This window comes from Lactuca virosa, chromosome 1, assembly GCF_052849685.1.
Source record: "Lactuca virosa cultivar CGN04683 chromosome 1, Lactuca_virosa_CGN04683_v6, whole genome shotgun sequence".
NCBI classification, from domain to species: domain Eukaryota; kingdom Viridiplantae; phylum Streptophyta; class Magnoliopsida; order Asterales; family Asteraceae; genus Lactuca; species Lactuca virosa.
This window is the reverse complement of record NC_136426.1, coordinates 44,523,941-44,540,050: the sequence shown is the minus strand read 5'-3', so window position 1 is coordinate 44,540,050 and position 16,110 is coordinate 44,523,941. Positions and strand designations below refer to the sequence as shown.

Below are 16,110 nucleotides of genomic sequence, written 5' to 3'. Positions count from 1 at the left end.
AAGAAAACAAGCCTAGGCTCTGATACCACTGTTGGGTTATGAGCATTCTAACACTCCTAAGTGTACATGCAACCCTAAATACCTTGGATCTATGTTTTCTCTATTATACATACAATTATGAACATCCAAGGTATTATCCTAATCTAGCATACAAAATAATAAATATAACAAGATAGAATACATACCTCTTTGATGTAGAATGTCTTCATGAAGCTTGAGTGCCTAGTGCCCCAAGTGTGACACCTCAAATGGTTCACACAACACCAAATACACTTGGAATAACTTGAGAGAAACTTGAACACTCCTTGAAATCGTCTAGCCCTCACACTCACACATTAGTGCACGATTTCTTGAGCCATGGGATTCTTTTATATGGTGGCTATTAGGGTTACACCATGTAACTCATAACTTTACCCATTCCTTATGCTCCATGGATTTTAACCTCCATGGAGTATCCATGGGTCACCCCATGGACTTAGTCCAACATAAGGAATCTTGGATCACAAGCCCACATATATAAGAATGAATGATTTACACAATCAACCCATATATTTAATTAGTCTCCTTTTGATCACTTAAATAATTCCAAATTAATTCTTGATCAATACTAATTAAATAACCTTATTAATATATTAGAACTTATAATATATTAACCAACCTTAAGTGTTATTTCTCTCATTATAGTCTATCCAAATGCATGATGCCATGCAACCCAAATGGACCATGCCGGGTCGGGTCAAGTCTTACCAATTATAGTTATGGACTTAGACATTAATCCAACAACGCATCCAATCGTTATAGTTAGAGCCATCCATAACGAGTTTGGAGCAAATGTTGAGCAAAGAGAAGTCGTGGTTGGAGGATGATGAAGCAGAAGTGTTTCCAGGAGTAGACATCTTAAAAGAAAGAAAGTTTTAGTTAGATTTCAAGATACCTTAATATAATAACCCAAAGATATAATATCAAGGTTAGGATCCAACTATAAAGATTCACAACTTAGAAATGGGATGCCGAGATCCAAGTGTAAATTTCATAAAGGTAGGTGAATGACGATTCACCAATTCCACCATTAGACGAAATAAACGAAGTGAAATTCCTAATTCCTTTTGAGATACATTTGATACTATTCAACGGCATGTTTTAATCTCGGATTATGCTCTTCTATTTGTGACTGGGATACCGAGGACCACAAACAAGATGTGAATAACCATGCAAAAGTGATTGGTAACCTCATTGTCTTTATTATTAACTATTGATGTGCCGGTAAACCACACACGCTCCACCAAAATGATAATTATGAGATACCCATTACTACTCTTTATTAGTGCCTATTAGTGTGTTGGTAATCCACACACGCTCCACTAACGACCAATAAAGCATAATGTGCAATTTCATGGATTAACATACTTTTCACATTTTTCCTAAAGTAGCTAGAGTTGAGATTTTTTGTAAAATAATGTTCTAGTACTTTCTTTATAACATTATACTTTTAATGAGATTTAGTTGTCCTATCAAATCCGTTCTGCTAACGACCCTCCACTAATCAAGGAAGCGGTGGGTGAGAGTGGACACCCATTCAACTACCATTTTATAGACAGTTTCCTTACACCCCCCCCCCCTTATAGACTAGCTTCGTGAATGAGGCATACTAGCGATTTGACTGACCATATTCTTATACATATATAATATTTAACTTTTAATTATAATATATATATAAGGTGTGCTTTAAACCTTTTAAAACTTTAGAGTTTATATATAAATTTCGAAAATTAAGCCATTAATTTTAAATTTAAAAATAAACCAAATAACTAGATTTAATATTTATCTATTAATTAACTTTTAACTAATTTATTAAATCTTGTAAGGATTATCTAATTAAAATTAAACAATTAATTTAATCCTAATCCATATCCCTTCTAGATTTTGAAAATATGGGGATAGGATAATTTCCTTATTTTTCTCAATTATCCAATAAGGCAACAATTATCCCAAAACAAGAAACCCTAAATTACCATGTAAAATTCAAAAATCAAGGGAGGAGGCTAGGGTTTCCAAAACCCTAACCCTAATTTTGATTAGGGTTCATGGAGGCTAGGGTTTTTCGAAAACCCTTTGAACCAACACCCTAAAAATCGAAAATCTTGGCCTTTAGGGTTTAATGGCTATAAACCCTAATTTACAATTCAACTATTATAGCAATTCAATTTAAAACAAACAATGGCTCTGATACCACTGATGGGTTTTAGGAGAAACAAATAAACTAGAAAAACAATTCCTAAGTTCACATTCAACCTACTTTGGATCTATGTTTTAACTATTGAACATATAACTTTGAATTGCAAAACAAGAACCTTAGAGGATAGAGGCTATTTTCAAAATTAACAAACTAGGGTTTTAGAATTACATACCTTTCAATTGTTATAGCAAACAGTTGTTAATCCTCTTGAACTTGATCTTCTTGGAAGCCTAGCACCACAAATGTAATGCCCCTAATGGAGTCACACCCAAAAGCTAGCAAGAAGGAAACTAGAAGGAGAGAGAGTAGGGTATGCAAAATTCGGCCCTAGGGTTTCACAAAGGAAAGAGTGGTCGAATTTAGGAGCTGGGAGGCTTCTTATATAGCTGAGGGATCTAGGGTTTAGGGAAAACCCTAATACTCCTTTGCTTGGGGCCTAAGCTAATCCAAAGGCCTTATCCAAGCCCCTTGGACGAAATCCTTAGGGTTTCCCCTATAGATTTCGTCCACCTCCTTCCAAGGAGGTTCTGGAGCCTTCCACTCAACTATTTGATAATTGCAAACTAGTCCCTGCACTTTATAATTAATACAATTAACCCCAAAATTAATTCTAATTAATTTCTGGCTAATTATTAATTAAACCTTATGATTTCTAATTAATATATTAATCTTTTAACATATTAATAAATCATTTATATTAATTTATTAATCTTATAATAAATCAATATCTCTCCTTTCATAATTTCCTTGTCCAGTTGCTAGGTTTGAGGGCAACCCAAAAGGACTGTGCTGCTATCAATTCAAGTATATATCAATTATAGTTATGGGCTTAGACACCTAATCCAACAAATCTCTCTCTCTCTCTGCCTCATGAGAGAGAGAGAGAGAGAGAGAGAGAAAAGTGGTGGTTTTCTGATGGTAGTCAACGGTGGATGGCGGTTTTTGGGAAGTTCTTGAAAGAGAAATATAGAAGAGAAAGGGTTGTTGGAGTATTTTTTTTATTTCAATAAAATAATAAAAAAACAAATAAAACCAAAAATAAATCTGAAAATTAAATGAAAAAGATAAAAACAAAAGCAAGATAGTTATTTATAGGGATAATGACATAAAAGGGTAATATATACTTTTCGATTTGTAAATATTTGGTCACTAACTTTTAATAGGAGTAATCTAAACAAAAGTTGTTTTAGACTCAAATATGAACGCGTGGATACAAAGATTGTTAAAATTCAAGATCGTATAAAGAAGTTACGACATTCATAACACAAGACCCAAATCAAACCACAATACCTAAGCAACCAAGAAGTCGATGTCGTGGTGGCCATAAGCACCAGCAGCCTCGAACACCTCATTAACGATCACCTGACGTAGGATGCCGTATGTAAATATAAAAAAATCGGTCATAAGTACCAAATATGTACGAAAACAACGACATATTTTGCAACAAATATATATATATTAAAGACTAAATGTGTAAAAAAATATTAAGGGCTAATTATGTACAAAGTGGTAAATATATTACCCTATTAAGTCATTTTTCCGGCTTACTTGGAGTAACTGATCATAAGGACTGAGTGTATACAATTTAACAAAATTGAAGGAGTAAATATGGATGAAAAAAACTCAATGACCAAATATATATACAAATCGAAAAATATATTAGCATTTTTTAATAATTATCTTAATTTTAAAGAGTGGATTACAAAATGGTCCCTGTGGTTTGTGTCAATTCACAGGTTTGGACCAACCTTTGGAATTTTGATAGGATCTATCATTGTGGTTTTAAAAAATTGCACTAGCCATCCCTGAGACATACGATGTTTACTTAAATCCGTCAAACACCATCACATGCCCTTCATATGAGGAGTTTTTTTGTCAATTTGTGTTTGTCTTCTTCCCAACGTCTATATGTACGCAGGAATCGATCTCATAGATTATAAATGCCATTTCTTTTTCAATAAAGCTTCAACCCTTCCAAAAATTGAATCTTTTAAAAACCAAAGAATGGTGATTTGTGTTTGTGGTCATCATGCGATTGTACGTACATCATGGACTGATGTCAATCTGGGTAGGCGTTTTTGGGGTTGTCCCTCGAATAGCTCACGATGTCCATTCATCGGCTGGTTTGACCCACCAATGTGTAGTAGGTTTGTTGATATCATCCGTTGATTGCTGAGGGGTAAAAAAGAACTTAGAAGCTACTAGAAGGATTTACAAATGCCTTTTTTTTCCTGTCTTGGGTTTTTTTGGAGTCGTGTTCTTCTTCATGGGTGATGGTAACATATTTTGGACAAAACCACTACTATCACTCGGTCCGAAAATTATGATTTTGTCTAAAATATGTCTCAAAACTCGGACCGATAAAAAATAATTAATACAATAGAAATTAAAAAAATAACTAAAAGAAGTTAAAAATCCCATAAAGTAATATTCATTAATATATATAAATATTTAATATTAAAAATAATATTTATTAATATATAATAATCCAATAAAAAAGAATTGAGCCAATAAAAAAGAAAGTAAAAAGGAATTAATTAAAAGGAATTAATTAAAAGAAATCAATACTCCACTAGAATAATACTATTAATATATTAAATATTATATATTAAAAAGAATATTTACTAATATATAATAATAATAATAATAATAAAAGAATTAATCCAAAATAAAAAGAAATTAAAAAAAACTAATATATAATATTTCAATAAAGTTAAAAAGAATATATACAGAAATGGTACCTATGGTTTGGTAAAAATACTCAATTGGAGAAATTGTCCCAGAGGGTAAAATAGTCATTTTAAAAAGACAAAATTGCAAAAATGGTCCCTGTGGTATGCATTTTTTTGGGGTTTTAGTCCAAACCACGACTTTTTTGGATTGGTGGTCATTTTGAGCTAGTTTTATTGCGGATTTGGTCTCTCGGTAAACTGAAATGACTTTAATGCCCTTGGGTATTTATTTTCTAATTTTAAATTCATTTTTTTAACTTTAATAATTATTTATTCATTATAATAATTAAAAAAAAATGAGAGGGCCCACCTCTCTCTCTCTCTCTCTCAGAACACACATGGTAATACACTCTTGCACACCTACTCTCAATCTCTCTAGCCTTAAGAACAAGTGCTAAAAACAAACACACACTCATAAATCTAAATCTTTTTCTGAAACTCAAAATAAAACTCATAAATCCAATCTATAATCGATTTATGTATGTATGCATGTGTAAGTTTCGTTCTGGAAACTATTTATGTATGTTAATCCCTAAAAATCGATTTGTATGTGTATGTTTTCGTTTTTGAAATCGATATGTGTCTGTATAAATCTGAAATCCACCATTGCCTCTTTCCTCCTCTCTGTCTACTCCGGTTACTTAACTTCCGTCCACCGCCTCAGGTGGATTACGCTCTCGGAGATAACCCTAGAAGGGTGGCTGTATTAGGGTTTTTGCAAAGGATGTTGTCGGAGAAGGAGGGAGAGGAAGTCGTCGTGGGCGTACTTCCGTAAAGAGAAAAGGTTTCTCTGGTTTCACCTTCGTCGCCTTCGTCGAGTCATATATGGAGTGTACGTGTCTGCTTAGAGATCTGAAGAAGAAACGAGACGCTGCAAACCTTAGCAACTCGAAAACACTGCCACTTCGATCTTCAACTCGTCGTTTGGGAGGGACGCAGATCTGAGAAAGAGGGCGAACGGTGAAGGATGAATCGAGAAAGAGGGACAAACTGAGTCGGGTTTGTTGCCGTGTTCGTCGATGTAGGGTTTACAGAGGCGAAGTCATCGAAGAAGAAGAGGAGATAGAGGACGACGGTGACAATGATGGATTGTGGAGGGGCGATTTCCGGTGGGCACAGTTGGCACAATCGATGCACATATCTAAAAGGTGGGTTTCACAGATGAGAGAGAGAGAGAGAGAGAGAGAGAGAGAGAGAAAGAGAGAGAGGTGGGTCCTCTGTTATTTTTTTTAATTGTTAAAATGAATAAAAAGATATTAAATTTTAAACAAATGAAAGAAAAATGAAAAATAAATACCCTAAGGGTATTATAGTCATTTCAATTTTTGAGGGACTATTTTCACATACAAACCACTCAAAAAGGACCATGAATCCAAAAAACTCGAGGTTTGGATTAAAACCCCAAAAATTTGCATACTACAGGGACCATTTTTGCAATTTTGTCTTTTAAAAAAGTTAACAGTCAACCTGTTAAAGTTAACGACATAGGGACTAAATCCGCATAAAGTATACAAAATTAGACCACCGGTGCACTACCAAACTTTTTTAAACCAAAACAGTATAATTTTAACAATTGCAGCGACTATTTTTGCAATTTTGTCGCACTAGAGAGAACGATTCGTATGTGTGCTGGTTACCGAGAAGTCGCTATTACGCTATATAGTTTACTCGGCGACCGTTTGCCCTCACTCCCCTTTACTCGGCGACTATTTTCCTTTTCAACCATCATCTTCTTCATTCAACAGCAAACCCTAGAAATCTATCCCTCTCAGGTATTTTCTTTGTACAATTTTTGTATGATAATTTTCTATTGCTTTGAATTGTCTATAAAATGCTCATCACTCTAACGTTCATCTGTGTACCCAAATAGCTCTACCATTGTTCCTCCAGGCTTGTAAATCAACTACATTGTTATTCTAGGGGGATTAACATAATAGGCTTTGGTCTGTATTGTTTTTCATTAGAGAAAGTGACTTTAGCAAGAGTACATAACACAAAATGCTTTATACCTTCGAAAAGGAAAGTAGTAATAAAAGAGAGGGAAAGCGCAGGTAAAAGTTAGGGAAAAAACAGAGCTTGAAGTCTTGAGCATAACTTTTTAGCCGTATAGATTGACAGTGTTAAATCTGGGAAAATATTGTTTTTTTAATAGTAAGCAAGTCTCCATGCATTTTTTAAGTGCATGTAGAATAGGCAAATGTAAAATAAGTTATTTATTAGATATTTGTTATCTGATTAAGTACACACTTATTCTTTGTCTAATTTAAGTGTAAATGACTGTATTTTTATCATTGATGGTACCAAGAACTTCCTTTTATGATGCCATACACTCATTATAATTGTGCTGATTAAACTGATTTAAAGTTTTGTTCATGATAGATATTCCAATTTGTATGATGGGGGGCTATTCGTTTGAAGAAATCTGTGAGGTTATTTTGCCACGAACTCTTGTTTTGGTGGGAAAGACTGGGACTGGTAAAAGTGCTACAGGGAATAGCATCCTCGGAATGCAGACGTTCAAATCAAAGAAGGGTTTACGGGTGTAACAAAAAATTCAGAGCTGAAGAAAACTGCACTCGAAGATGGCCAGATTCTTAATGTGATTGATACTCCTGGTATATATATACATGGACTAGGTTACAAAAGTTTTATATGGTTTGTTTCTAAACTGTTAGCATTGGTACTCTGTCAGGACTGTTTGATTCTTCTCAGACTGTTGGGCAAGAGATTGTCAGCTGCATACGTATGGCCAGGCATGGTGTTGATGCTTTTTTAGTTGTCATCTCAATTTCCAATCGTTTTGGAGAAGATGAAAAAGCTGCAATATATACCTTGCGCACTCTGTTTGGAAAAGAAGTTTATGATTACATGATAATAGTTTTCACTGGTGGGGATGGATTAGAAGAGAATGAGAGTTTGGTAGATTTTTTACGTGAATCTCCCAAAGCATTACAGGTGATGTAAGACAACAATTAGTTATTATATTCCTATGTGTCTTATGTTCTCAATTAACAACCAATTATTGGTTCAGGAAACCCTAGGCCTGTGTGGGGATCGGTATGTTCTTTTTGATAATAAGACAAAAGATCCAATTAAGAAATCAAGTCAAGTACGGGAGCTTCTTTCTCTTGTAAACACAGTGTCGAAAAACAATGGAGGAAAGCCTTATACCAATGAGATTTTTACTGAGTTAAAGGTGAAAATTTTCTTTTATTATCTTATATATATATATATATATATATATATATATATATATATATATATATATATATATATATCAAATTTACACTTGACCTAATCTCGTGCCAACAATATATTCTTGACAGAAAGTGACAAGGGGACTTGATGAACAGGATATATCAGCATGTGACGAACAATTCAAGCGTATTTTTGAAATGGTATTATAGCATTTTTGTCTTTGATTTTATCAGATTTGCATATGGGCTAGAATATAAATAGCTGGTGCTAACATGCATAATAATATAATTGATTATAAATGTCTTTCTATTGGGTGTGACAGGTTGAGGTCGAAGCTCAAGGAGTCAACTTTGAAATTAGAAAGACTATTGGCAGAAGAGCGGAATGCTCGACTGAAGGCTGAAGAGGATGCTAAAGCTGCTCAAAAGAAATCAGATGAGGAGATACGAAAGTTGAGAGAAGAATTAAAGGAAGCCAAGAAGAGGGAGAAAGAGCATAGGAAGAAAGAAGATAGAGAGAGGGAGAAACAGAAACAGAAGGAAATAGATGAGAAAATACAAAAGTTGAGAGAAAAGTTAAAGGAAGCCGAGAGGAGGGAGGAAGAGCACAAGAAGAAAGATGGGAAGAGGGAGGAAGAGCAACAGAAGCAAACAGATGGAACCGGGTACTGTAACATATTGTGATCCAACTCTATGAATATGTTTCAAACAAGTACTAACATTTGTTTATATGATCTTATATCTTTTGGTTCGTTTTTTAATAAGAACGATTTGGTGAAGAAATGTTGTTAATTGTGTCATGCGATTAGAACAAGTAAACCCAAGTCTATCTTGGGTTAATCAAGTATTTTGATTTTGTTGAAAAAAAAACAAATATATATATATATATATATATATATGAATGTACAAACATTTATACAAATATAAAATTAATATTCAAATATTCAAATCTGCATCCTTACCTTACAACATCAAATATTCAAATCTGCATCCTTACCTTACAACATCAAATACAACAAATTTATGCATTACATAAATCTTATCCGAAAATGAATCAGTCAAAGCTATCTACAAAGAATCGGTCAAAGCTAAACCTATATTCCTTATTTTCGGCATCAATTGAATCAGTCAATAAGAAATTCACTTTATAAATCATCTCCTCTGTTGAACACGCTCTCTCTATCGTCTCTTCTCTCACTAGGGATTCAGAACACTAAACGCATCTCTCACCACCACAACTCTTCTCCATGGTGTTCATGTGTGTATCTAGATCTAGCTCTGCTCGGCCATTTGAATCGTTCAAACCTCACTTTCAACCACTTGAATCGGTCAAACACTAGCTATATTAACACATCTTCGATCTCAATCGTATAAAACCCTAAAATTTTAAGCTCTCTCAATCGAAGACCAACACATCTTCACCATCATTCCCTATCTGCTGCAGTTTTATAACTCCTCTATCATTCTTACCTTTTCGGTATTTTCTTCTTCTGATGATTTGGTTCAATTTTTTTTTTTTTTTTTTTTTTTTGCAGGAGGTTTTGGAGGTGGTGGTTCTTAAACCAGCGACACCCTGTCCGATGGTTTTAGGTAAGAAGTAAGAACCCTAAATCAATTTATGTTGTTTGGCTCTAAGCTGATATATATATTTTAAGTTTCGTTTCGATTTTATCATTTTTTTTGTTTCGCCATTTATATAACCCTCCCTCCACCTTTCCTTTGCTCTTCTTCATTCATCGTCTGCGTCTCTACCATCCACCACATGCCCAGCAGAAAAAAACCCTAATGGTAGCAGGAACAAGAAACCCTAACGACAATAGATTGATTATTTGTTTCTCGAAATCAAATATGTCGCTTCCACAGAAACCCACCATGTCTCTCTCCGACATGTTCGTTTAGCCAGAACAAAAGCAGTTCGAAGATTTAGTTTTGCTACTTGCTGTAAAAGGTAAAATTCGTAAAATCCATTTTGTATTTATGAATGTTTTTTGTTTCTAATTCTATTTCATGTGTTTTCTTTGAGTTCCGTGTCTTGTATTGTGTGTTTTTGAAGGGATCAAATACACCATTTTTGTTGATTCTTGATTTCTGGTGGTCTGTTTGCCATTCTTGCCAAAATGGACCTTCTACTCATGCAAATGACTCTTTTGACTCTCTATCAGTCATCGCAGTCACTTTCATCTTAGACATACCTTGCTGGTCGATTTCATATTGTAATGTTATTTCTCGGCTTTAAATCTTTTTTTTCCATGTTTAGTTGTGATTAGATAATGTTGTGAAACAGTATGAACGACCACTTGTGACATATTTATGAGTCTTTTGATTTGGTACACATTTAGTTGTTAACACTGTTTACAGTCCTAATGTTTCACATTTACCACTTTTAATGTTCTGATAGTTACCAATTTGCACGGGGAAACACCATCTATTCAAAAAAACAGTATAAAAATTGTTGAAATACTAGCTGGAGCTTTAACTTATTCTTTGGGTTTATAGTTAATATATATTTTGAATTTTTTTTATCGCACATGTAAATTAATGGGCAACCATGGTAATCATGTGAGCAAATAGACATTATGGTCCACATATTGATATCTTTTGTGAGTCAAATTTTGAGAATGGTACCCTTACCCCCTTCATTTTGTATATAGTTTTTAAATAATGTATATATATGAAACCGAAGCTTAGTTTGTGTGATTTGATATCAGGTGAAGGGTCGTGTTAGATTTCAATGAGGTATGTAGGGACATTCTCGGAATTTTGGTTGACAACATGGATGCAACCATTAAAAAATTGGCTTCTGTAAATATCTTCTTGATTTCTAAGCGTAAGAACAAAACCCAAGACGTTTGGTTTCTTTAAATTGATTGTTTCATGTCTTTATATTTTGGACTTTCTAATGACAATCCGTAAGCTTTCTTACATTAGCTAAATTTATGTTTCTATGTTTGCTTGCTTCAGGTGGCATCATTAAGTAGTAGATGCATGTAGTTGGAGTTAAATATAATTAAGTATGCTTCAAGTGGCATCATTTTCTGTTCTTTAAACCTTCATTAATAGGTTATTTTTTGCCTGCAGTTTGTTCCACTACTTGAATGGTCTTGCTTTTGCAGACCATGTATTATCAACCTTACCAACAATTAAGATATATCACCTTGGTAAGTACATACATAGTCTTGGATCCTGTTTTTTTTTTTTTTTTTTTTTTAACTTAATGGGGACATATATAAACTAAGCTGCATAATAATAGTAGTGATCTTAACGTTAGCTGGCCGAGACTTTCCAAACATTAGAATAGTGAAAATTCATTTGGTTTTAAACAACTTGATTGTCTAGAATTAGTTTGTTTTTTGGTTTTAAAAACTAAAAATAAAATTTGAATAGCCTTGAATAACATCCACAGCTTCAAATGGCAATTGTTTCAATAAATTAAAAATTTTCATTTTTAAGTTAAAAATAGAAGAGTTACATTTTTCGTCCATGAGCACAACTGATTTTCCAATTTTGGTCCCAAAATGATCATTTACAAATTTGGTCCGAACTTTATAATTTCATTGATTTAGGTCCCTGTGCAATCTAAATTAATATTCAACGCCCAATTTGCCGTTGGATCAATCTAAAAAGTAATAATATACCACACCGAAACAATTCTTTTATTTCTATTATCCTTAATTAAGGTTTATAACATTTTAATTTTTTTTTAAATTACAGCAAAATCAAAGGATAAGAGAAAATTAGAAATTTTGTTCCTGGGTTATGCTTTATTTCAACTTTTCAAGGTTAAAATGGTAATTTTTAAAGTCAAAAATGATATTGATCATAATATGCATTGTTTTAATATAAATAAACACTACATCTACTAACAGAGTTGTAGAAAAATACATTTTTCTTTTTATTTTGTTTGATAAAGATAATATCCAAAAAGTTAACGTTTCTTTGGTACATACTGCAGGGTATTGTTTCTAGACTTGCCTACTTGGTTAATTGAGTTTGCATTTAGTTTCGTGTAACTTGTAAGTTGTAAACATAGCTGTAGAGATACATTTATGTTCATGAGTTGGAATAATAATTTGTATAAAGCAAGATTACATACATGGAATACAAAAGTCCTATTTAAATTCAACTGCATTTTAGTTTTTATGAATTTCAGAACCTCGAACTGACATTTACTTATTTTCAATTGTGAAATCTCCTACATAAACTACATGTGAAAATCATATCGATTAGAAGTGACAAATATTCATGAAATAATTGTAATTGAATTACTTAAAAAAAGATTATATTCGAGTGAGGTTTGATGATTTATGTAAATGTTTCTTGCATTTAACCATTCATAATATGGCAAATGAGATGCCTATATCATTCAAAATTTCAACAAATGTCACCTATTTTGTATTCGATTACAAAAGACATACCAAAGCTTTATTCGCATCTATGATATGTTTATTCCCTACACTAATAAAGCTAAATTAATAGAAGCTTTGATTGATGATGCAATATTTTCGTCTTTGCAAATCAATAGATCTATCTTTTCGTGGGCAATATCATCCACCATAAATGAGAGTATCGATGAGATTATTGATTATTTGATTCGTTGATTCGGTGGAAAAGAGAGAATTTACTATAGTTTTGATGAAACAGAAGCTGATAGAAATAACTTATATTCGGTGGAATTTTTAAACTCACTTATTGTTAGTGGTTTACCCCTCACTACCTTTGGTTAAAAGTTGGATGACCGGTAATACTGTTACGAAATATTAACCCATCAAATGGATTGTGTAATATCAACTGGTTGATATGCAATAATTGTTGGTCAACATGCTGACAAGAGGGTATATTTGACAAGGATTCACCTATGTCCATCTGACGATGACATGTTCCTATCTAAGTTGAAGAGAAAACAATTTCCTATTCGACTATGTTTTGCAATGACAATCAACAAAGCTCATGGACAAACAATTCCGACTGTAGATATATCTACCAAAAACGGTATTCTCGCATGGACAACTTTACGTTGCATTGTCCAGAGGGACATCACGTGGTAATACAAAGGGATTAGTGAATCCTGGGAAAAAAAGGTTCAACGATGATGAAATCTATACCTCAAATGTGGTGTATAAATAAGTGTTGCGTGATTAATACCGTGCAGTCAACCATTAGTAATTACATGTACGTGGTTTTGAGTTTGTCTTTTTTTTTTGGTTATTATAATCTAATGATTAAAAGTTCATAAAATTGTTATTAAAACTCTTAATAAGTTTTAGACAAAATTACATAAATGGTCCATGTGCTTTCACAGATTCTTGATTTTTGTCCCGAACTTTTTTTTGTTAGATATATGCTCCATATAGATGGTTATCGTCCAGAACAATTCAACGAATTTGAAGTCTATGCATCAAATGTGTTGTATTAAGAAGTGTTGCACACTTAACTCTTTATTTTTTATTTTTACTGATTTTGTATTTGTTCACATAACTCTTAATGATAATTGTTTAGATGTAGTAAATGTTTGCGCAAAAGAACTAATCGCCTCTAGAAACTATATTCTGAAAAATCTATATGCACCCGTCGCTTGTCGCGGGTAAACGGCTAGTATATATATATATATATATATATATATATATATATATATATATATATATATATATATATATATATATGTGTGTGTGTGTGTGTGTGTGTGTGTGTGTGTGTGTGTGTGTGTGTGTGTCTCAAATGCAAAAGTTCAAACACAAATATAGGGTGTGTTCGGGTGAGCTTTTTTACTTCAAAAGTTATTTTCATGAAAGTCCTTATTAACTTATTCCCTCTGTCCCAAAATAATTGTTCACAGACAAAAAAACACACAGATTAAGGAAACATTAAATATCATTAATTTTAATTTAATGAAATAACAGTCTTATCATTTTGTTGGATTTAATTCCATGGTAGTTGCATTTAATTTCATAGTAATTTAACTAATAATAAGGACAGTATGATAAAAGACATATTTATTTTTAGAAGTAGACATTTATTTTTAGAAGTAGTCTATTATTTTCGGACAAACAAAAAAGAAACATGAAGTATTAATATAGTTAGGAGGGAATACTATTTTTTGACAAAAGAAGTTTTAAAAATATGTTTAGAATAACTTTTCGCTTTTTACCTTTAAAAACCCCAAAAGTCATCAAAAGACAACATTCCATGACTTTTAAAAATCATGCATTTTCTTCTTAATTACCAAAAAGTTATTCTATAAGAACTTTTAGAATTCTCAAACATCTTATCAAACCTTTTGACTTTTTCAAAAAGAAAAAAAAAAGACAAAAAGGTCATTTTAAAAATAATGTCAAACACCTTCATAATAGGGAAATCTCCAAAAAAATCACAATATTTTGGAAATCTTTTTAATAAAGTCCTAAATTTTATTTTTTGAATATAAAAGTTCAGACTTTTTAACTCTTTGAATTGAAAAACCCCAAAAACCGGCTAATTTATTCACTTTAACCATTTTTGACATATTCAACAGGTCATAGGTCATGGACCAAATTGTAAATTTTTCCAAAATAATGGAACTATTCTGCAGATTTTGTTAAAATTTGTATATATAATGTGTAAACATATTTTTTATGTGTGTGTGTGTGTGTGTATATATATATATATATATCTATTTTTTTAAGTTTTTATATGTATATGTTTACGTATTTTTTTATTTATTTTAAATGTATAAACATATTTTTTATGTATTTATATGTATTTAAATCATTTTACATATTTTTTTTATGTATTACGTATTTATGTAATTTTTAAAGCTTTTTATATGACAAAATTACAAAAATTGTCGTTGTGGTTTGTCAATTTCTTAAGGTAAAGTCCAAAAAAAAGTTTATTAGCAAACAATTTCCCTATTTTGCGTTTTTGTTGTGGTTTTAGTCCTTACCTTGTTATGTTGAACTGTTTGGCTGTTAATTTTTTGAAAATGACGGATTTACCTCTAATGATCATTTCTGTAGTTTTATCTTTTTACCAAACTACAAAGACAATTTCTATAATTTTTATTTTTCATTTTATTGAGTTGTTGCACATTAATTCTTTTAATTAATTGTTTTTTATTTCTTTCTTATTGTATTATTTTTTTATTGGATCATTATATATTAATAAATAATATTTTTAATATATTATATTTGTATATTAATAAATATTATTTTATTATATTATTAATTTTTTTAATTATCTTTTTTTAATTTATTTTTTATTGGATTAATTCTTTTTATTCGATTATTAGATATTAATAGATTTTGTTATTAACATATAATATTTATCTATTAATAAGTATTATTTTATTGGATTATTAATTTCATTTAATTAATTTTTTTATTTTTATTGCGTTAAATTTTTTTATTGGATTATTAATTTAAATTTATTATTTTTATTTATAATAATTATTACTTTTTAATTGTTTTTATTTTCTTTTAATTGTTTTCTTTATTAATTTAAATAAAAATACCAGCAAATCTCACCCACCCCACCTCTCCTAATTTATTTTAAATATTTAGAAGATAACATATTTTGGACAACACCACCACCATCACCCAGTCACCACCACCACTATCGGACCGTCTCCTACCCCTGTTACTATATATATCTTAAATTTTCAGTAATTTTTCATGAAGTGAAATCATCGTGTGTATTTTAGTTTTTGTGTATTCACATGTATCTAATTTTGTTCTATATTTCAATAAACTTATGATTTTGACATATAGAATTTTCCTAAAAATATTGCTACATGAATTATCAAATTCAAGTATTCCCGAGTAATCGCTAGTCGGCAGTCGGTCGAACGAGTTCTACAACATTGTCACCACCTGCACTGGATATGGTGGTTTGAAAACCATCAATCTAATACTCTCGTCATTATGTGGATAGTCGACCGTTGTAGTTTTCTGGGGTTTATTGCGCATTGTGT

At 31.7% G+C, this 16,110-nt stretch overlaps 1 pseudogene across 1 annotated transcript; it reads left to right on the top strand.

Moving 5' to 3' along the window:
- The first annotated feature begins 6,052 nt into the window (after positions 1 to 6,052).
- Positions 6,053 to 12,288, top strand: LOC145113503 (immune-associated nucleotide-binding protein 1-like; annotated as a pseudogene). Its single transcript, XR_013710786.1, has 9 exons — positions 6,053 to 6,116; positions 6,933 to 7,019; positions 7,348 to 7,583; positions 7,661 to 7,923; positions 8,000 to 8,164; positions 8,295 to 8,366; positions 8,489 to 8,830; positions 9,701 to 11,323; positions 12,118 to 12,288. The product of XR_013710786.1 is annotated as an immune-associated nucleotide-binding protein 1-like (transcript).
- Positions 12,289 to 16,110: the final 3,822 nt, after the last annotated feature.